Genomic DNA, 22,499 nt, shown 5'->3' on the forward strand with positions numbered 1-22,499 from the left:
ATATCGTGAAGCCCTCTTCGGAGCAGCAAAAAAACATGATACATGACCTTATTAAGACAAAGAAGAACATGGCATGGAGCTACTCAACAAGCTTAACAAAAGACCCAAAGTGACCTGGGGCCAAAAGGGTTCATAAAATATACTAACGGGCACACGAACATAGCTAAAACACAATCAGTTTTCAGACTTAGTGAAAACTGGGACATGCTGAAATATAACTCACGAAGGCATGTTTACGAGCTCGATGCACTCACCACGGTGCAAGTCATGGCAAGACAATCATACATCCTTTAATAAGGCACAAAATACAAGCTATACATGGCAAGAACAATGGCATAGCATGCACGGATCAACTACAACAACGCCGGCAAAATCGCAAACGAGTTGACGATCTGCCCAGATTCACCATGAAGCAAAAGTAGAGCTCGATTGACTCAAGCTAGGGTGCTCCATAATTGCAAACAAAGACATGGATGGATAGAGCACTACAAGGTTAACAAAACTCCCTTACTGATCATCCTCAAAAGAGGCACGGATCACTAGGAAACAACAAGAACATATGGCATCATGAACTAAAGAATCCCAGGACTTAGTGACATTACTAAGTCCCTGAAAACAGAATTAGCAAGTGCACCACTTTGCAAGCTTGCACAAGTCACCACACACATTCTAAAAATACATGGGTTGCACCTCTGGAAAGATGACAAAACCCTTAACAAAACATATGAAGAACTCACGGGCATATCATGCACACAACAATCATGGCAAAAATAACAGAAGTCTAAGATGAACTAGCAGATCTGACAAATAACTCATGAAGCCTCCTAACAGCATTTCGGGCATCAAGATGCACTCAAATGAAAATGATGCTATGGAATGAAATGATGTACTCGTCGATACGAACATATTGACATACTATACGTCCAAAACGGAGCTATGGATGCAGAGATACGGCCGGTCAAAGTATGCATAAAAATTAGGGTTTCGGGAGGAGAAAGTCAACCGAGATGCTCAGATCTAGATCCAGATCGGGGCTGCACTGTTCATCGGGTGCGTTCTTCGAGGTTGGCCGGTGCCAGAGTCGAGGGAGGAGACCGGAGCAGCGGGGAGAGGCCGGTGAGGGGGCGGCCGGATCCGGTGGTGGCCGTGGCGGCGAGCTCCGGCTCGGGCGGCGGCGTGGCCCGCGGCGGCGGCGTGGTGGGGCGGCGTCGGAGCCGGAGAGGCGGCCCGCAGTGGCGGAGAGGCGGCCCACGGCGGCGCCGGTCATCGGAGGTGGAGCTTCGGGCGGCGGCGGCTGGAGACGAAGGCGCGGGGGCGCGCGGCGGCTACGGGCTCGCGGGGGCCCGGCTTGGGCCTCCCGGGCCTCGGCGGCGGCTGGCGGCGCGGGATTTGCGGGCGGCGGCGGCAATTTTTGTCCGGCCGGCACGGACGTGTCCGGCGCGGCGCGGAGATCTTTTTTTTTGGCTAGGGTTCCGGAGAGGGAGAGAGATCCGAAAAACGGGGGGGGGGCTATTTATAGGCATAAGTGGAGCTAGGAGAGTCCAAATGAGGTGCGGTTTTCGGCCACGCGATCGTGATCGAACGCTCTAGGACAAGGAGCAGAGTTTGGTGGGTTTTGGGCCAAATTGGAGGGGTGTTGGGCTGCAACACACACGAGGCCTTTTTGGTCTCTCGGTTAACCGTTGGAGTATCAAACGAAGTCCAAATTATACGAAACTTGACAGGCGGTCTACCGATAGTAAACCAAGGCCGCTTGGCAAGTCTCGGTCCAATCCGGAAATGTCTAATCCCCACACACGAAAGAAAGCTAGAAATGACCACCAGAGGAGAACGAAGCGCCGGAATGCAAAACGGACAATGGGGAAAATGCTCGAATGCATCAGATGAACACGTATGCAAATGCAATGCACATGATGACATGATATGAGATGCATGACAAAGAAAACAACACATGGAGACAAAGACCCAAACCCAAGAAATAAATATAACTTAACGCCGGAAACAGCAAGAGTTGGAGTACAAATAGGGAAAGTTACATCCGGGGTGTTACAACACTCCACCACTACGAAAAGATCTCATCCCGAGATCTAGGACTGAAAGAACGCCGGGTACTCAGAACGGAGGTGATCCTCGCGTTCCCAGGTAGCTTCACGGTCGGAATGGTGTGACCACTTGACTTTGAGAAATTTGATTGACTTGTTGCGAGTCTTGCGTTCAGTCTCTTCAAGAATAGCAACTGGGTGCTCACGATAAGAGAGATCTTCTTGGAGCTCAATGTCCTCGTAGTTGACGGTGCAGTCAGGAGTCTTGAAGCACTTTCGAAGCTGAGAGACATGGAACACGTCATGAACATTTGCAAAGTTTGAAGGAAGCTCGAGTTGATAGGCGAGGTCGCCTCTCTTGCTAAAAATCTTGAAAGGTCCCACGTATCTGGGGGCAAGCTTCCCTTTGATACCGAAGCGACGAGTACCTTTCATAGGAGAGACGCGGAGGTAAACATGATCTCCGATCTCGAAAGCCAAATCACGGTGCTTACTATCATAGTAGCTCTTCTGGCGGGATTGGGCTGCTTTGAGGTTATCTCGAATGACTTTGCACATATCTTCTGCTTCTGTGATTAAGTCATTACCCAAAAGCTGACGTTCACCGGTTTCAGACCAGTTGAGAGGGGTACGGCACTTCCTGCCATACAGAATTTCAAAAGGGGCCTTGCCCGAACTTGCTTGAAAACTGTTGTTATAGGAGAATTCAGCATAAGGAAGACAATCCTCCCACTTCATGCCGAAGGAGATCACACAAGCCCTGAGCATATCTTCAAGAACCTGGTTGACACGCTCGACTTGACCACTTGTTTGAGGATGGAAAGCAGTGCTGAAGCGGATGTTAGTGCCCATGGCCTTCTGGAAAGATTCCCAAAACTTCGAGGTAAAGATGCTGCCACGGTCTGAAGAGATCACTTGAGGAATACCGTGTAGAGAGACAATACGAGAGGTATAGAGTTCCGCCAATTGAGCTGCAGTGACCGACTCTTTGATAGGCAGAAAGTGAGCCACTTTGGTGAGTTTGTCGATGACAACGAATATAGTATCATTGCCACGCTTGGACTTTGGAAACCCAGTCACGAAGTCCATCTCAATGTGATCAAACTTCCATTCTGGAATGGCAAGAGGTTGGAGGAGACCCGCTGGCCTTTGGTGTTCTGCCTTCACTCTTCTGCAGACATCACATTCATTCACGAATTGAGCGATCTCGCGCTTCATTCGAGTCCACCAATAAGCTTGCTTAAGGTCCTGATACATCTTCGTGCTCCCAGCGTGGATGGAGAGGAGAGAATTGTGAGCCTCGTTCATGATCACTTTACGAAGTTCACCTTTGGGCACAACAATACGATCCTCGAAGAAGAGAGTGTCCTTGTCATCAAGGCGGTAGCACTTGTACTTGGGCTGACTCTTGGCAATCCCAATCTTCACCTTTTTCACCATAGCATCAAGAAGCTGGGCTTGGCGAATCTGGTCTTCTAAGGTAGGAGAGACTTGAAGGTTGGCGAGGAAACCTTGAGGAACAACTTGCAGATTAAGTTTGCGGAAAGCTTCACAAAGCTCGGGTTAATAGGGCTTGAGAATCAGACTATTGCAGTAAGCCTTCCTGCTCAAAGCGTCAGCAATCACATTGGCCTTGCCTGGAGTGTACTCAATACTCAGATTATACTCTTGAATCATTTCAACCCAACGAGTTTGCCTGAGGTTGAGATTAGGCTGAGTGAAGATGTACTTGAGACTCTTGTGATCAGTGAAAATGTCCACTTTTCTTCCCAATAGAAGATGTCTCCAAGTCAAAAGAGCATGCACAACTGCCGCCAACTCGAGATCATGAGTGGGGTAGTTCTTCTCATTAGGCTTCAACTGGCGAGATGTATAAGCAACAACTTTCTTCTCTTGCATCAAAACTGCGCCAAGACCTTGGAGAGAGGCATCACAAAAGATCTCGTACGGCTTGGATTCATCAGGAGGAGTCAGAACTGGAGCGGTGATCAATTTCTCTTTCAAAGTGTTGAAAGCAATATCACACTCCGGAGACGAAACGTACTTGACGTGCTTCTGAACAAGATTAGAGAGAGGCTTCGTGATCTTAGAAAAGTTTTCAACGAATCTTCGGCAATAGCTTGTGAGACCGAGAAAACTGCGGAGTTGCTTCACGTTCTGAGGAGGTACCCAATTCACAATTGTAGACACCTTCTCAGGATTCACGGCAATGCCCTTGGCAGAGATGATATGACCAAGATAAAGAACCTCATCAAGCCAAAATTCACACTTGGAGAACTTGGCGTAGAACTGATGTTCTCTGAGCTTATCAAGAACCAAACGCAAGTGCTTGGCATGATCTTCCTTGTTCTTCGAGAAAACCAGAATGTCGTTGAGATAGACCAAAACGAAGTCATTCGTGTAGGCGTTGAAGATGAAATTCATCATGCGAGAGAACGTCGGAGGAGCGTTGGCGAGGCCAAAAGACATGACAGTGTATTCATATGAACCAAAGCTTGTTCTGAATGCTGTCTTGGGAATATCTTCTTCACGAATGCGAATCTGGTGATAACCCATACAGAGGTCAAGCTTGGAGAAAACTTGATCACCTTTGAGTTGTTCGAACAGCTCATTGATGTTGGGAAGTGGGTATTTGTTCTTGATGGTCTTCTTGTTCACTGGCCGGTAATCAACACAAAGTCGGTCCGTTCCATCCTTCTTCTTCACAAAAAGAACACCACAACCCCATGGAGAAGAACTAGGCCGGATGAGACCCATTCTTTCTTGCTCATCGAGTTGCTTCTTCAGTTCCTTCAACTCTTCAGGTCCGAGCTTGTAAGGACGTTTGCACACAGGTTCCGTGCCAGGCTCAAGTTCAATAACGAATTCAACTGGCCGGTGCGGAGGCATTCCTGGGAGCTCTTCTGGAAAGACGTCTTGATATTCGCAAACGACTGGAATTTGAGAGATGGCACCCAATTCACCCTTCTCATTGAGAGAAAACAGACGAATGGTATTATCCCGAGCGGCAAAGACAATTATATCCTCAGATGAATGAGTCAATTGAATCTGCCTGGCTGCACAATCAAGCTGAGCCTTGTGCTTAGAAAGCCAATCCATTCCGAGAATAAGATCAATATCGGAGTTACCAAGAACCACCGGAGCAGAGAGAAACTTGTAATCGCCCAACGTGATAGAGACAACAGGAGCAACCAAACTAGAAGTCAAAAGATTGCCGGGAGAAACAACTTGCATGACTTTGGGCATAATCTCGGTATTAACATTGTGCTTCGATGCAAAGGGGCATGACAAAAAGGAATGCGATGCACCAGTGTCAAAAAGAACTTTTGCAGGAACATCGTTAACAGGAAGGTTACCCATTATCACATCTGACGAGTCCTCTGCCTGAGCTGCATTCATCAAATTGACCTTGGCATGCTTGGGGTTATGCTTGACCACAGCTGTACTTGCCGATCTGACAGGAGGAGGAGGAGGAAGACGCCTCTGGTTGAGACACTTGTTGGCATAGTGACCCTTCTGTTGGCACTTGTTGCACGTGACCTCTGAAAGCGGACGGTGATACGGAGCACTCGATCTTGGAGGTTGAGACGAAGTCTTGTTCTGAAAGCCAGGGTTGGGTGGGTGGGAAGAACCACTGCCACCTTTGCTCTTCTGCTGATACGGCTGACGGAACGGGGGAGGAGGAAGCCAAAACTTCTGCTGCTTGGCCACTTGAGTAGAGGAAGAAGGAGTACCATCTCTGACTCGCTTCTTGGAAGCATCACACCTCAACTGAGCAGCCTCTTGCTTTAGTGCCATGTTGTAGAACTCATCGTATCTCAAGGGCTCAAAAAGGACAAGAGCGAGCTGAATATCTTCTTTGAGACCACCCCTGAACTGGTATATCATGCTCTTCTCATCTGGCACGTCTTGCTTGGCAAAGCGGGCGAGCTTCTGAAACAACTTGTTGTAGTCATAGACAGACAAAGAGCCTTGCTTCAGATTGCGGAATTCCTCATGCTTGCTTTCAACCACGCTCTGCGGAATATGATGAGCTCAGAAATCTCGACGGAAATCATCCCAAGTGATAACACGTCCACCTCTGGAATCCTTGTACTGCTGGAACCATTCTGCAGCTTGATCTTTGAGTTGGAAGGAAGCGAACTTGACAAAGTCCTCAGGCCTGACGTTACTGCACTCGAAATGCTTACACAGATCCACAAGCCAATCGTCAGCATCGGTTGCCTCAACACAATTGCTGAAAGTCTTTGGCCCGTTAGCCAGGAACTGGTTGAGTGTAGCAAAGTGACTCTGATTGCTACCTTGATTCCCTTGACTGCCTTGATTGCGCTCTTGGAGAATTTGCATGATCAGCTGTGTGTTTGCATTGGTTGCAGCCATCACAGCTTGCCATGCCTCTGGAGGAGGTGGAGGCGGTGGCGGATCAGGATTCGGAGTCGTGCGCGTTGGAGGAGCCATCCTGAAGAGGTTGACCACCATTAGCACTTTGACAGATAAATATTGAAGCTGAATCCAACGGAATGAAAATTGCAACATATAGTCTTCACATCCGAACAAAATGAACGAATGCATTCCTCTTGAAATGGTCACATATCCATAAATTGAGAAGCCACGTAGAATTAAGGTAGAGAAATAAATCAACAAGGTACGGATCAAGAACGAATAATCGGTAAGAAATCCCAATCTCAAACCAATATCCGTGGAAGAAGAACTAGAGCTACTAGAATTCCCACCTATGAAACTCCCGAACTTTTCCGGTTATGCAATCAGGTGTTGGGGATACACGGGAAGCATAATATCTCACCCAAACTAGCAATTCCTACATCCAGCTGTATCCATCCTTCAACACATAACCAAGAAACCTTCGGAAACCATCTACCTCAACCTTCGAAAAGCATCCGTTATACAAGTTATGGTGATACTCCCAAACTCCCGCCCCAGTACTGGGTGGCGTCGAGGTTATCTCACCAACGAACTGCATAAAAGAGATTTTCGATGTCGGCGAACATATCTCAAGTATTCCAGAATTGCAACGATAAAATTATGATGACAACACCTCAGAGCTCAACTCCCCGGGACACTTCCACTGAACCCCTGACAGGAGGCACCAAGACAGTATTCTCATCATAAGCCATCGGAACGATTCCAAGATACTCGCGTGATCCTAAAAATTTTTTTAGTGAAATTTGAGAAGAGAAGAGTCAAAACTCTACGTCAGGATGCCTTACCAGAGCGATGAGGAGACTGGGAAGTAAAAAGAATTCCTAATCTCTCTGATATATAATTCCTAAATGACTCAAAACATTTTTCTAGACACAACTCGGCCACTAAAAATGATCAAGCAATGGGGATCCTAAGGTCAGGGAAGGCTCTGATTACCAACTTGTCACGCCCTCGATGCGGCTATAGCTCCCACGTGTCGAGGCACGACTTAGAGACATAACCGCATTGAAAGCAACGTCGCAAGTTAGGCAATCATCACAACATCCCATGTAACATATAGAATGAAAGGGGAAAACATAGTTGGCTTACACTCGCCACGTCACATCAGAGTACATAAATAACATACATCATCCAAACACTCATGGCCCGACTACGGCGCCAAAATAAAAGAGAACCCAACATGCGACACGGTCCCAATCACCCCCAACTGGGCACCACTACTGATCATCGGGAAAGGAAACATAATAACGCTGAGAGTCCTCGTCGAACTCCCACTTGAGCTCGTACTCGTCACCTGGAGCGGAATCACCTGGACCTGCATCTGGAGTTATAGTATATGTGAGCCACAGGGACTCAGCAATCTCGCACCCTCGCGATCAAGACTATTTAAGCTTATAGGAAGGAAAGGCAAATATATGTGGAGCTGCAGCAAGCGACTAGCATATATGGTGGCTAACTTATTCGCAAAAGAGAGCGAGAAGAGGAGGCAAAGCGCGAGCGAGAATCTAGAGGAACAACCTGCGCAAGCATTACTCCAACACCGTGTCCACTTCCCGGACTCCGCCGAGAAGAGGCCATCACGGTAACACACTCAATTGATTCATTTTAATTAATTAAGGTTCAAGTTATCTACAACCGGACATTAACAAATTCCCATCTGCCCATAACCGCGGGCACGGCTTTCGAAAGTTCAATCCCTGCAGGGGAGTCCCAACTTAGCCCATGACAAGCTCTCACGGTCAACGAAGGAATAGACCTCCTCCCAAGACGTTCCGATCAGACTCGGTATCTCGGTAACTCAAGACACTTCGACAGGTTAAAACAAGACCAGCAACACCGCCCGAATGTGCCGACAAATCCCGATAGGAGCTGCACATATCTCTTTCTCAGGGCACACTCAGATGAGACATCCTACGAGTAAAACCAACCCTCAATTTGCCCCGAGGTGGCCCCGCAGTCTACTCGGTCGGACCAACACTCAGAGGAGCACTGGCTCGGGGGGGTTAAAATAAGATGACCCTTGGGCTCCGGTAACCCAAGGGAAAAAGAGACTAGGTGGAGAATGGTAAGACCAATGTTGGGCATTGCTGGAAAAGCTTTAATCAAGGCGAACTATCAAGGGGTTCCCATTATAACCCAACCGTGTAAGGAACGCAAAAACCAGGAACATAACACCGATATGACGGAAACTAGGGCGGCAAGAGTGGAACAAAACACTAGGCGAGAGGCCGAGCCTTCCACCCTTCACCAAGTATATAGATACATTAAGATAACATGGCAATATAATGATATCCCAACAAGTAAAAAAAAGATGTTCCACCAAGGAACGGCCTCCAATCTTCACCTGCAACTAGCAACGCTATAAGAGGGGCTGAGCAAAGCAGTAACATAGCCAATCAACGGTTTGCTAGGACAAGGTGGGTTAGAGGTTTGACATGGCAATTTGGGAGGCTTGCAAGCAAGTGGTAGGCATCGTAGCAATGGCATAGCAAAAGAGCGAGCAAACTAGCATAGCAAAGATAGTAGTGATTTCGAGGGTATGATCATCTTGCCTGCATAGTTGTCAGAATTGACTGGATCCTCACAAGCAAACTCAACGGGCTCCTCGGTAGCGAACTCGTCTCCCGGATCTACCCAAACAAGACAAACAAGCAACAAGGACACAATCAACCATGTGCAAGGATCAAGCGATATGACGCAATGATGACATGCTATGCGGGATGCGATGCGGGATGCAAAATGCAAGATATGGCAGGAAATGCATGAACCTGGCCTCGACATGGAATTCCAAGGGTGCCACTGGAAATATGAGATGAAATCGCTTGAAAACGATATAAAGAACGCCGAAATCGGAGTTATGGTTTGGAAATGGCAAGCGTTTTAAGAATGACACCGGTCTGCAATTTACAGCAAGTAGGCATCTAAATGCAACGAAACAAACATGCTACAGCCACCAAACATGTCAACAAAATACATGGCAGGGATTCACACAAGATACTTAACAAAATACCAGCACTGAGCCTCGGCCAATTCATCCATTATGAGGTTCAAACAAGCATGGCAACAACGCAAATGCAAAACAGATTCCAGACTTAGTGAAATTAACACTTGTCTGAAATTTCAGATCGTGAAGCCCTCTTCGGAGCAGCAAAACAACATCATACATGACCTGATTAAGACAAAGAATAACATGGCATGGAGCTACTCAACAAGCTTAACAAAAGACCCAAAGTGACCTTGGGCCAAAAGGGTTCATAAAATATACTAACGGGCACACGAACATAGCTAAAACACAATCAGTTTTCAGACTTAGTGAAAACTGGGACAGGCTGAAATATAACTCACGAAGGCATGTTTACAAGCTCGATGCACTCACCACGGTGTAAGTCATGGCAAGACAATCGTACATCCTTTAATAAGGCACAAAATACAAGCTAGACATGGCAAGAACAATGGCATAGCATGCACGGATCAACTACAACAACGCCGGCAAAATCGCAAACGAGTTGACGATCTGCCCAGATTCACCACGAAGCAAAAGTAGAGCTCGATTGACTCAAGCTAGGGTGCCCCATAATTGCAATCAAAGACATGGATGGATAGAGGACTACAAGGTTAACAAAACTCCCTTACTGATCATCCTCAAAAGAGGCACGGATCACTAGGAAACAACAAGAACATATGGCATCATGAACTAAACAATCCCAGGACTTAGTGACATTACTAAGTCCCTGAAAACAGAATTAGCAAGTGCACCACTTTGCAAGCTTGCACAAGTCACCACACACATCCTAAAAATACATGGGTTGCACCTCTGGAAAGATGACAAAACCCTTAACAAAACATATGAAGAACTCACGGGCATATCATGCACACAAGAATCATGGCAAAAATAACAAAAGTCTAAGATGAACTAGCAGATCTGACAAATAACTCATGAAGCCTCCTTCTAACAGCATTTCGGACATCAAGATGCACTCAAATGAAAATGATGCACTGGAATGAAATGATGTACTCGTCGAGACGAACACATTGACATACTATACGTCCAAAACGGAGCTACGGATGCGGAGATACGGCCGGTCAAATTATGCATAAAAATTAGGGTTTCGGGAGGAGAAAGTCAACCGAGATGCTCAGATCTAGATCCAGATCGGGGCTGCACTGTTCATCGAGCGCGTTCTTCGAGGTTGGACGGCGCCGGAGTCGAGGGAGGAGACCGGAGCAGCGGGGAGAGGCCGGTGAGGGGGCGGCCGGATCCGGTGGTAGCCGTGGCGGCGAGCTCCGGCTCGGGCGGCGGCGTGGCCCGCGGCGGCGGCGTGGTGGGGCGGCGTCGGAGCCGGAGAGGCGGCGCGCGGTGGCGGAGAGGCGGCCCGCGGCGGCGCCGATCGCCGGAGGTGGAGCTTCGGGCGGCGGCGGCTGGAGACGAAGGCGCGGGGGCGCGCGGCGGCTACGGGCTCGCGGGGGCCGGGCTTGGGCCTCCCGGGCCTCGGCAGCGGCTGGCGGCGGGAGCGCCACGTGGCGGCACAGGATTTGCAGGCGGCGGCGGCGATTTTTGTCCGGCCGGCACGGACGTGTCCGGCGCGGCGCGGAGATCTTTTTTTTGGCTAGGGTTTCGGAGAGGGAGAGAGATCCGAAAAACGGGGGGGCTATTTATAGGCATAAGTGGAGCTAGGAGAGTCCAAATGAGGTGCGGTTTTCGGCCACGCGATCGTGATCGAACGCTCTAGGACAAGGAGCAGAGTTTGGTGGGTCTTGGGCCAAATTGGAGGGGTGTTGGGCTGCAACACACACGAGGCCTTTTCGGTCCCTCGGTTAACCGTTGGAGTATCAAACGAAGTCCAAATTATACGAAACTTGACAGGCGGTCTACCGGTAGTAAACCAAGGCCGCTTGGCAAGTCTCGGTCCAATCCGGAAATGTCTAATCCCCACACACGAAAGAAAGCTAGAAATGACCACCGGAGGAGAACGAAGCGCCGGAATGCAAAACGGACAATGGGGAAAATTCTCGAATGCATGAGATGAACACGTATGCAAATGCAATGCACATGATGACATGATATGAGATGCATGACAAAGAAAACAACACACGGAGACAAAGACCCGAACCCAAGAAATAAATATAACTTAACACCGAAAACAACAAGAGTTGGAGTACAAATAGGGAAAGTTACATCCGGGGTGTTACAACACTCCACCACTACGAAAAGATCTCATCACGAGATCTAGGACTGAAAGAACGCCGGGTACTCAGAACGGAGGTGATCCTCGCGTTTCCAGGTAGCTTCACGGTCGGAATGGTGTGACCACTTGACTTTGAGAAATTTGATTGACTTGTTGCGAGTCTTGCATTCAGTCTCTTCAAGAATAGCAACTAGGTGCTCGCGATAAGAGAGATCTTCTTGGAGCTCAATGTCCTCGAAGTTGACGGTGCAGTCAGGAGTCTTGAAGCACTTTCGAAGCTGAGAGACATGGAACACGTCATGAACATTTGCAAAGTTTGAAGGAAGCTCGAGTTGATAGGCGAGGTCGCCTCTCATCTGACAATCTTGAAAGGTCCCACGTATCTGGGGGCAAGCTTCCCTTTGATACCGAAGCGACGAGTAACTTTCATAGGAGAGACGCGGAGGTAAACATGATCTCCGATCTCGAAAGCCAAATCACGGTGCTTACTATCATAGTAGCTCTTCTGACGGGATTGGGCTGCTTTGAGGTTATCACGAATGACTTTGCACATTTCTTCTGCCTCTGTGATTAAGTCATTACCCAAAAGCTGACGTTCACCGGTTTCAGACCAGTTGAGAGGGGTACGGCACTTCCTGCCATACAGAATTTCAAATGGGGCCTTGCCCGAACTTGATTGAAAACTGTTGTTGTAGGAGAATTCAGCATAAGGAAGACAATCCTCCCACTTCATGCCGAAGGAGATCACACAAGCCCTGAGCATATCTTCAAGAATCTGGTTGACACGCTCGACTTGACCGCTAGTTTGAGGATGGAAAGCTGTGCTGAAGCGGATGTTCGTGCCCATGGCCTTCTCAAAAGAATCCCAAAACTTCGAGGTAAAGATGCTGCCATGGTCTGAAGAGATCACTTGAGGAATACCATGCAGAGAGACAATTCGAGAGGTATAGAGTTCTGCCAATTGAGCTGCAGTGATCGACTCTTTGATAGGCAGAAAATGAGCCACTTTGGTGAGTTTGTCGATGACAACGAATATAGCATCATTGCCACGCTTGGACTTTGGAAACCCAGTCATGAAGTCCATTTCAATGTGGTCAAACTTCCATTCTGGAATGGAAAGAGGTTGGAGGAGACCTGCTGGCCTTTGGTGTTCTGCCTTCACTCTTCTGCAGACATCACATTCATTCACAAATTGAGCGATCTCGCGCTTCATTCGGGTCCACCAATAAGCTTGCTTAAGGTCCTGATACATCTTCGTGCTCCCAGGGTGGATGGAGAGGAGAGAATTGTGAGCCTTGTTCATGATCACTTTACGGAGGTCACCTTTGGGTACAACAATAAGATCCTCGAAGAAAGGAGTGTCCTTGTCATCAAGGCGGTAGCACTTGTACTTGGAATGACTCTTGGCAATCCCAATCTTCACCTTTTTCACCATAGCATCAAGAAGCTGGGCTTGGCGAATCTGGTCTTCTAAGGTAGGAGAGACTTGAAGGTTGGCGAGGAAACCTTGAGGAACAACTTGAAGATTAAGTTTGCGGAAAGCTTCACAAAGCTCGGGTTAATAGGGCTTGAGAATCAGACTGTTGCAGTAAGCCTTCCTGCTCAAAGCGTCAGCAATCACATTGGCCTTGCCTGGAGTGTACTCAATACTCAGATTATACTCTTGAATCATTTCGACCCAACGAGTTTGCCTGAGGTTGAGATTAGGCTGAGTGAAGATGTACTTGAGACTCTTGTGATCAGTGAAAATGTCCACTTTTCTTCCCAATAGAAGATGTCTCCAAGTCAAAAGAGCATGCACAACTGCCGCCAACTCGAGATCATGAGTGGGGTAGTTCTTCTCATTAGGCTTCAACTGGCGAGATGTATAAGCAACAACTTTCTTCTCTTGCATCAAAACTGCGCCAAGACCTTGGAGAGAGGCATCACAAAAGACCTCGTACGGCTTGGATTCATCAGGAGGAGTCAGAACTGGAGCGGTGATCAATTTCTCTTTCAAAGTGTTGAAAGCAATATCACACTCCGGGGACCAAACGTACTTGACGTGCTTCTGAAGAAGATTAGAGAGAGGCTTCGCGATCTTAGAAAAGTTTTCAACGAATCTTCGGCAATAGCTTGCGAGACCGAGAAAACTGCGGAGTTGCTTCACGTTCTGAGGAGGTTCCCAATTCACAATTGCAGACACCTTCTCAGGATTCACGGCAATGCCCTTGGCAGAGATGATATGACCAAGATAAAGAACCTCATCAAGCCAAAATTCACACTTGGAGAACTTGGCGTAGAACTGATGTTCTCTGAGCTTATCAAGAACCAAACGCAAGTGCTTGGCATGATCTTCCTTGTTCTTCGAGAAAACCAGAATGTCGTCGAGATAGACCAAAACGAAGTCATTGGTGTAGGCGTTGAAGATGAAATTCATCATGCGAGAGAACGTCGGAGGAGCGTTGGCGAGGCCAAAAGACATGACAGTGTATTCATATGAACCAAAGCTTGTTCTGAATGCTGTCTTGGGAATATCTTCTTCACGAATGCGAATCTGGTGATAACCCATACGGAGGTCAAGCTTGGAGAAAACTTGAGCACCTTTGAGTTGTTCGAACAGCTCATTGATGTTGGGAAGTGGGTATTTGTTCTTGATGGTCTTCTTGTTCACTGGCCGGTAATCAACACAAAGTCGGTCCGTTCCATCCTTCTTCTTCACAAAAAGAACACCACAACCCCATGGAGAAGAACTAGGCCGGATGAGACCCATTCTTTCTTGCTCATCGAGTTGCTTCTTCAGCTCCTTCAACTCTTCAGGTCCGACCTTGTAAGGACGTTTGCACACAGGTTCCGTGCCAGGCTCAAGTTCAATAACGAATTCAACTGGCCGGTGCGGAGGCATTCCTGGGAGCTCTTCTGGAAAGACGTCTTGATATTCGCAAACGACTGGAATTTGAGAGATGGCACCCAATTCACCCTTCTCATTGAGAGAAAACAGACAAATGGTATTATCCCGAGCGGCAAAGACAATTACATCCTCAGATGAATGAGTCAATTGAATCTGTCTGGCTGCACAATCAAGATGAGCCTTGTGCTTAGAAAGCCAATCCATTCCGAGAATAAGATCAATATCGGAGTTACCAAGAACCACCGGAGCAGAGAGAAACTTGTAATCGCCCAACGTGATAGAGACAACAGGAGCAACCAAACTAGAAGTCAAAAGATTGCCGGGAGAAACAACTTGCATGACTTTGGGCATAATCTCGGTATCAACATTGTGCTTCGATGCAAAGGGGCATGACAAAAAGGAATGCGATGCACCAGTGTCAAAAAGAACTTTTGCAGGAACATCGTTAACAGGAAGGTTACCCATTATCACATCTGACGAGTCCTCTGCCTGAGCTGCATTCATCAAATTGACCTTGGCATGCTTGGGGTTATGCTTGACCACAGCTGTACTTGCCGATCTGACAGGAGGAGGAGGAGGAAGACGCCTCTGGTTGAGACACTTGTTGGCATAGTGACCCTTCTGTTGGCACTTGTTGCACGTGACCTCTGAAAGCGGACGGTGATACGGAGCACTCGATCTTGGAGGTTGAGACGAAGTCTTGTTCTGAAAGCCAGGGTTGGGTGGGTGAGAAGAACCACTGCCACCTTTGCTCTTCTGCTGATACGGCTGACGGAACGGGGGAGGAGGAAGCCAAAACTTCTGCTGCTTGGCCACTTGAGTAGAGGAAGAAGGAGTACCATCTCTGACTCGCTTCTTGGAAGCATCACACCTCAACTGAGCAGCCTCTTGCTTTAGTGCCATGTTGTAGAACTCATCGTATCTCAAGGGCTCAAAAAGGACAAGAGCGAGCTGAATATCTTCTTTGAGACCACCCCTGAACTGGTATATCATGCTCTTCTCATCTGGCACGTCCTGCTTGGCAAAGCGGGCGAGCTTCTGAAACAACTTGTTGTAGTCATAGACAGACAAAGAGCCTTGCTTCAGATTGCGGAATTCCTCACGCTTGCTTTCAACCACGCTCTGCGGAATATGATGAGCTCGGAAATCTCGACGGAAATCATCCCAAGTGATAACACGTCCACCTCTGGAATCCTTGTACTGCTGGAACCATTCTGCAGCTTGATCTTTGAGTTGGAAGGAAGCAAACTTGACAAAGTCCTCAGGCCTGACGTTACTGCACTCGAAATGCTTACACAGATCCACAAGCCAATCGTCAGCATCAGTTGCCTCAACACAATTGCTGAAAGTCTTTGGCCCGTTAGCCAGGAACTGGTTGAGTGTAGCAAAGTGACTCTGATTGCTGCCTTGATTCCCTTGACTGCCTTGATTGCGCTCTTGGAGAATTTGCATGATCAGCTGTGTGTTTGCATTGGTTGCGGCCATCACAGCTTGCCATGCCTCTGGAGGAGGTGGAGGCGGTGGCGGATCAGGATTTGGAGTCGTGCGCGTTGGAGGAGCCATCCTGAAGAGGTTGACCACCATTAGCACTTTGACAGATAAATATTGAAGCTGAATCCAACGGAATGAAAATTGCAACATATAGTCTTCACATCCGAACAAAATGAACGAATGCATTCCTCTTGAAATGGTCACATATCCATAAATTGAGAAGCCACGTAGAATTAAGGTAGAGAAATAAATCAACAAGGTACGGATCAAGAACGAATAATCGGTAAGAAATCCCAATCTCAAACCAATATCCGTGGAAGAAGAACTAGAGCTACTAGAATTCCCACCTATGAAACTCCCGAACTTTTCCGGTTATGCAATCAGGTGTTGGGGATACAGGGGAAGCATAATATCTCACCCAAACTAGCAATTCCTACATCCAGCTGTATCCATCCTTCAACACATAACCAAGAAACCTTCGGAAACCATCTACCTCAACCTTCGAAAAGCATCTGTCATACAAGTTATGGTGATACTCCTGAACTCCCGCCCCAGTACTGGGTGGCGTCGAGTTTATCTCACCAACGAACTGCATAAAAGAGATTTTCGATGTCGGCGAACATATCTCAAGTATTCCAGAATTGCAACGATAAAATTATGATGACAACACCTTAGAGCTCAACTCCCCGGGACACTTCCACTAAACCCCTGACAGGAGGCACCAAGACATTATTCTCATCATAAGCCATCGGAACGATTCCAAGATACACGCGTGATCCTAAAAAAAATTTAGTTAAATTTGAGAAGAGAAGAGTCAAAACTCTACGTCAGGATGCCTTACCAGAGCGATGAGGATACTGGGAAGTAAAAAGAATTCCTAATCTCTCCGATATATAATTCCTAAATGACTCAAAACATTTTTCTAGACACAACTCGGCCACTAAAAACGATCAAGCAATGGGGCTCCTAAGGTCGGGGAAGGCTCTGATTACCAACTTGTCACGCCCTCGATGCGGCTATAGCTCCCACATATCGAGGCACGACTTAGAGACATAACCGCATTGAAAGCAACGTCGCAAGTTAGGCAATCATCACAACATCCCATGTAACATATAGAATGAAAGGGGAAAACATAGTTGGCTTACACTCGCCACGTCACATCAGAGTACATAAATAACATACATCATCCAAACACTCATGGCCCGACTACGGCGCCAAAATAAAAGAGAACCCAACATGCGACACGGTCCCAATCACCCCCAACTGGGCACCACTACTGATCATCGGGAAAGGAAACATAATAACGCTGAGAGTCCTCGTCGAACTCCCACTTGAGCTCGTACTCGTCACCTGGAGCGGAATCACCTGGACCTGCATCTGGAGTTATAGTATATGTGAGCCACAGGGACTCAGCAATCTCGCACCCTCGCGATCAAGACTATTTAAGCTTATAGGGAGGAAAGGCAAATATATGTGGAGCTGCAGCAAGCGACTAGCATATATGGTGGCTAACTTATTCGCAAAAGAGAGCGAGAAGAGGAGGCAAAGCGCGAGCGAGAATCTAGAGGAACAACCTGCGCAAGCATTACTCCAACACCGTGTCCACTTCCCGGACTCCGCCGAGAAGAGGCCATCACGGTAACACACTCAGTTGATTCATTTTAATTAATTAAGGTTCAAGTTATCTACAACCGGACATTAACAAATTCCCATCTGCCCATAACCGCGGGCACGGCTTTCGAAAGTTCAATCCCTGCAGGGGAGTCCAACTTAGCCCATGACAAGCTCTCACGGTCAACGAAGGAATAGACCTCCTCCCAAGACGTTCCGATCAGACTCGGTATCTCGGTAACTCAAGACACTTCGACAGGTTAAAACAAGACCAGCAACACCGCCCGAATGTGCCGACAAATCCCGATAGGAGCTGCACATATCTCTTTCTCAGGGCACACTCAGATGAGACATCCTACGAGTAAAACCAACCCTCAAGTTGCCCCGAGGTGGCCCCGCAGTCTACTCGGTCGGACCAAAACACAGAGGAGCACTGGCCCGGGGGGGGGGGGGTTAAAATAAGATGACCCTTGGGCTCCGGTAACCCAAGGGAAAAAGAGACTAGGTGGAGAATGGTAAGACCAATGTTGGGCATTGCTGGAAAAGCTTTAATCAAGGCGAACTATCAAGGGGTTCCCATTATAACCCAACCGTGTAAGGAACGCAAAAACCGGGAACATAACACCGATATGACGGAAACTAGGGCGGCAAGAGTGGAACAAAACACTAGGCGAGAGGCCGAGCCTTCCACCCTTCACCAAGTATATAGATGCATTAAGATAACATGGCAATATAATGATATCCCAACAAGTAAAAAAAAGATGTTGCAACAAGGAACGGCCTCCAATCTTCACATGCAACTAGCAATGCTATAAGGGGGGCTGAGCAAAGCGGTAACATAGCCAATCAACGGTTTGCTAGGACAAGGTGGGTTAGAGGTTTGACATGGCAATTTGGGAGGCTTGCAAGCAAGTGGTAGGCATCGTAGCAATGGCATAGCAAAAGAGCGAGCAAACTAGCATAGCAAAGATAGTAGTGATTTCGAGGGTATGATCATCTTGCCTGCACAGTTGTCAGAGTTGACTGGATCCTCACAAGCAAACTCAACGGGCTCCTCGGTAGCGAACTCGTCTCCCGGCTCTACCCAAACAAGACAAACAAGAAACAAGGACACAATCAACCACGTGCAAGGATCAAGCGATATGACGCAATGATGATATGCTATGCGGGATGCGATGCGGGATGCAAAATGCAAGATATGGTAGGAAATGCATGAACCTGGCCTCGACATGGAATTCCAAGGGTGTCACTGGAAATATGAGATGAAATCTCTTGAAAACGATATAAAGAACGCCGGAATCGGAGTTACGGTTTGGAAATGGCAAGCGTTTTAAGAATGACACCGGTCTGCAATTTACAGCAAGTAGGCATCTAAATGCAACGAAACGAACATGCTACAGCCACGAAACATGTCAACAAAATACATGGCAGGGATGCACACAAGATGCTTAACAAAAGACCAGCACTGAGCCTCGGCCAATTCGTCCATTACGAGGTTCAAACAAGCATGGCAAAAACGCAAATGCAAAACAGATTCCAGACTTGGTGAAATTAACACTTGTCTGAAATTTCAGATCGTGAGGCCCTCTTCGGAGCAGCAAAACAACATGATACGTGACCTGATTAAGACAAAGAAGAACACGGCATGGAGCTACTCAACAAGCTTAACAAAAGACCCAAAGTGACCTGGGGCCAAAAAGGTTCATAAAATATACTAACGGGCACACGAACATAACTAAAACACAATCAGTTTTCAGACTTTGTGAAAACTGGGACATGCTGAAATATAACTCACGAAGGCATGTTTACGAGCTCGATGCACTCACCACGGTGCAAGTCATGACAAGACAAGCATACATTATTTAAGAAGGCACAAAATACAAGCTAGACATGGAAAGAACAATGGCATAGCATGCACGGATCAACTACAACAACGCCGGCAAAATCGCAAACGAGTTGACGATCTGCCCAGATTCACCACGAAGCAAAAGTAGAGCTCGATTGACTCAAGCTAGGGCGCTCCATAATTGCAAAAAAAGACATGGATGGATAGAGCACTACAAGGTTAACAAAACTCCCTGACTGATCATCCTCAAAAGAGGCACGGATCACTAGGAAACAACAAGAACATATGGCATCATGAACTAAACAATCCCAGGACTTAGTGACATTACTAAGTCCCTGAAAACAGAATTAGCAAGTGCACCACTTTGCAAGCTTGCACAAGTCACCACACACATCCTAAAAATACATGGGTTGCACCTCTGGAAAGATGACAAAACCCTTAACAAAACATATGAGAACTCACAGGCATATCATGCACACAACAATCATGGCAAAAATAACAAAAGTCTAAGATGAACTAGCAGATCTGACAAATAACTCATGAAGCCTCCTTCTAACAGCATTTCAGGCATCAAGATGCACTCAAATGAAAATTATGCTATGGAATGAAATGATGTACTCGTCGAGACGAACATTTTGACATACTATACGTCCAAAACGGAGCTATGGATGCGGAGATACGGCCGGTCAAAGTATGCATAAAATTTAGGGTTTCGGGAGGAGAAAGTCAACCGAGATGCTCAGATCTAGATCCAGATCGGGGCTGCACTGTTCATCGGGCGCGTTCTTCGAGGTTGGCCGGTGCCGGAGTCGAGGGAGGAGACCGGAGCAGCGGGGAGAGGCCGGTGAGGGGGCGGCCGTGTCCGGTGGTGGCCGAGGCGGCGAGCTTCGGCTCGGGCGGCGGCGTGGCCCGCGGCGGCGGCATGGTGGGGCGGCGTCGGAGCCGGAGAGGCGGCCCGCGGCGGCGGAGAGGCGGCCCGCGGCTGCGCTGGTCGCCGGGGGTGGAGCTTCGGGCGGCGGCGGCTGGAGACGAAGGCACGGGGGCGCGCGGCGGCTACGGGCTCGCGGGGGCCCGGCTTGGGCCTCCCGGGCCTCGGCGGCGGCTGGCGGCGGGAGCGCCACGTGGCGGCGCGGGATGTGCGGGCGGCGGCGGCGATTTTTGTCCGGCCGGCACGGACGTGTCCGGCGCGGCGCGGAGATCTTTTTTTTTGGCTAGGGTTTCGGAGAGGGAGAGAGATCCGAAAAACGGGGGGGGCTATTTATAGGCATAAGTGGAGCTAGGAGAGTCCAAATGAGGTGCGGTTTTCGGCCATGCGATCGTGATCGAACGCTCTAGGACAAGGAGCAGAGTTTGGTGGGTTTTGAGCCAAATTGGAGGGGTGTTGGGTTGCAACACACACGAGGCCTTTTCGGTCCCTCGGTTAACCGTTGGAGTATCAAACGAAGTCCAAATTATACGGAACTTGACAGGCGGTCTACGGTAGTAAACCAAGGCCGCTTGGCAAGTCTCGGTCCAATCCGGAAATGTCTAATCCCCACACATGAAAGAAAGCTAGAAATGACCACCGGAGGAGAATGAACCGCCGGAATGCAAAACGGACAATGGGGAAAATGCTCGAATGCATGAGATGAACACGTATGCAAATGCAATGCACATGATGACATGATATGAGATGCATGACAAAGAAAACAACACACGGAGACAAAGACCCGAACCCGAGAAATAAATATAACTTAACGCCGGAAACGGCAAGAGTTGGAGTACAAATAGGGAAAGTTACATCCGGGGTGTTACAAATACCTTACTGAAAACTGCTTATTATTTCCTTCTGCTCCTCGTTGGGTTTGACACTCTTACTTATCGAAAGGACTATGATAGATCCCCTATACTTTTGGTTCATCAGGGATCATCTTATAATGCTACCGCCGTACTAAGCAAAATAAGATGCATAAAAGATAAACATCACATGCAATTAAAATATGTGACATGATATGGCCATCATCATCTTGTGCTTTTGATCTCCATCTCCAAAGCATCATCATGATCCCCATCATCACCGGCTCGACACCTTGATCTCCATCGTAGTGTCGTGGTCATCTCGCCAACTATTGCTTCTACAACTATCGCTAATGCATAGTGATAAAGTAAAGCAATTACATGGTGTTTGCATTTCATACAATAAAGAGACAACCATAAGGCTCCTACCAGTTGTCAGATATCTTACAAAACAAGATCATCTCATACAATAATGTTTATCACATCATGTCTTGACCATATCACGTCACAACATGCCCTGCAAAAACAAGTTAGACGTCCTCTACTTTGTTGTTGCAAGTTTTACGTGGCTCCTATAGGCTTCTAGCAAGAACCGTTCTTACCTATGCATCAAAACCACAATGGTGTTTTGTCAAGTTTGTTGTTTTAACCTTCTTCAAGGACGGCCGCAGTCAAATTTGATTCAACAAAAGTAGGAGAAACAGACACCCGCCAGCCACCTTTATGCAAAACTAGTTGCATGTCTGTCGGTGAAATCGGTCTCATGTGCGTGGACATGTAAGGTTGGTCCGGGCCGCTTCATCCCACAATACCGCCGAATCAAAATAAGATGTTGGTGGTAAGTAGTATGACTATCACCGCCCACAACTCTTTGTGTTCTACTCGTGCATATCATCTACGCATAGACCTGGCTCGGATGCCACTGTTGGGAAACATTGCATGGAAAAACAAAAAAATTCTACGCACATGCAATGATCTATCCATGGAGATGCATAGCAACAAGAGGGAGAGTGTGTCTATGTACCCTCGTAGACTGTAAGCGGAAGCATTTCAAAACGCGGTTGATGTAGTCAAACTTTCTTCGCGCTCCACCGATCGAGTACCGAACGTACGACACCTCCGAGTTCTGCACACGTTCAGCTCGGTGACGTCCCTCGCCTTCTTGATCCAGCAATGTGTCGAGGTAGTAGATGAGTTCCGTCAGCATGACGGCG

This window comes from Triticum urartu, chromosome 3A (genome assembly GCF_056163025.1).
Source record: "Triticum urartu cultivar PI428250 chromosome 3A, HENAU_Tu73, whole genome shotgun sequence".
Taxonomy (NCBI): Eukaryota; Viridiplantae; Streptophyta; class Magnoliopsida; order Poales; family Poaceae; genus Triticum; species Triticum urartu.